The 1739-nt window shown below is 42.4% G+C and overlaps 1 protein-coding gene across 1 annotated transcript in view; it reads left to right on the top strand.

The window, feature by feature from the left end:
• LOC119414243 (GRAM domain-containing protein 2B-like) overlaps positions 1-1739 on the top strand; it is a 20861-nt gene that overhangs the window by 2788 nt on the left and 16334 nt on the right. The window lies entirely within an intron of this gene.

Below are 1739 nucleotides of genomic sequence, written 5' to 3'. Positions count from 1 at the left end.
ATATATATATATATATATATATATATATATATATATATATATATATAAGTATAAAAAGAAACAGTATATAAGGTCTAAGATATATGCTATACACTAATAATGTAAAATAATATGGTATATTAAACAGCAGCCCGAACATTATAAAACTATTTGCAAACTGTTTGGAGTCCGTTCTTCTACAGTGAGAAAGACTTTTTACAAGAGAGAACGGAAGAAGAGGCGGCATGGTGGATCAGTTGGTGGAGCTGCCGCCTCTCAACAAGAAGGTTGAATCCTGGCTGGGGTGGTGGGGCCTTTCTGGGTGGAGTTTGCAGGTTTGCTCGGTGCATGCATGGGTTTTCTCTGGGTACTCCGGTTTCCTTCCACAGACATAAAAACGTGCATGTTAGGCTGATTGGTAACTGTAAATTGTTCCTAGGTGTGAGTGAGAGAGTGAATGGTTGTTTGTCTCGGTGTCCTTGTGATGGACTGGAGACCTGTCCAGGGTGTACCCCGCCTCTCGCAGTGACTGCTGGATATGGGCACCAGTGACCCTTGTGACCTGAAAAGGAAGAAGCGGGTAAAGATGATGGATGGATGGATGGATGGATGGATGGATGGATGGATGGATGGATGGATGGATGGATGGATGGATGGATGTATGGATGGATGGATGGATGGATGGATGGATGGATGGATGGATGGATGGATGGATGGATGGATGGCGGGCTGGCGGGCTGGCGGGCTGGCTGGCTGGCTGGCTGGCTGGCTGGCTGGCTGGCAGGCTGGCTGGCTGGCAGGCAGGCAACTGGCAGTCTTCCCAGACTTGAACATCCCAAAAAGTTCACCCACAGGTCAGACCAGGCACGTTCATAGAAGCTGCAAAAAGCCACGAGCTCCATCTCAGACTCTACAGGCCTCAGTAAACAGGTTAAATGGTAAAGTTCATGCCAGTACAGTTTGAAATAGACTGTGGCTTGTTTAGAGGAATTGTCAAAGTGTAACTTTTTGTCTTTAAATTAAGTGGCAGCACACCTAATGTATGCAAAGTTGCATCTGAGAAGGACTTCTTGAACATCGCTTGCACACTTGAGGTCAAATATTGTTTGGTCATAACGCACAGCTTCAAATACTAAAAAACACAGCACAGCCTTTCAAGCATGGTCACTAAAACAGGAGATTGTTTTACAGCGGCAGGACTTGGATACTTTGCAGTCGCTGAGTCGATCATAAATTCAGCTGAAGCTCGGCTAAAAGTGGATCCTTCAGTTTAAAGATGACTCCAACTAATCCATTAAAAAACTGTCGAAGTGTTTCAAAGCTCTTGTCAAAGTCCAGACATGAAAAATCTGTGCAAACATTAATAATCTACAGCAACGTTGTAAAGAATAGTGGACAAGAATTCTTCTGCAATCATGTGAGACTGGAAGTATGCCGCAAACAACTATGACTATACAGTAGTCCTTCGATTATCCCAGGGGTTACATTCGACCCCACCCCACACACACACTACCCCCCGCAATAAGTGAAAAACCGCAAAGTAGAAATGCTATATTTATTTTAGTGTTCATATATTTTAAGGCTTTATAAACCCTTCCTACACTCTTTAAATGTTCTTAACTCTTAAACCTACATAATTTTAACATCATACGTATATACCATACCAGCTTTATTTATAGAGCTCTTTAAACACCCACAGAACCAAAGTGCTGTACACATCATAAAACAATCATACAGTCAGATAATAAAAATGATTAAAA

The sequence above is a fragment of the Nematolebias whitei genome, chromosome 9 (genome assembly GCF_014905685.2).
Source record: "Nematolebias whitei isolate Nwh7 chromosome 9, NemWhi1, whole genome shotgun sequence".
Taxonomy (NCBI): domain Eukaryota; kingdom Metazoa; phylum Chordata; class Actinopteri; order Cyprinodontiformes; family Rivulidae; genus Nematolebias; species Nematolebias whitei.
The sequence above is the reverse complement of the archived record's forward strand: the minus strand, read 5'-3'. Positions and strand labels throughout refer to the sequence as shown.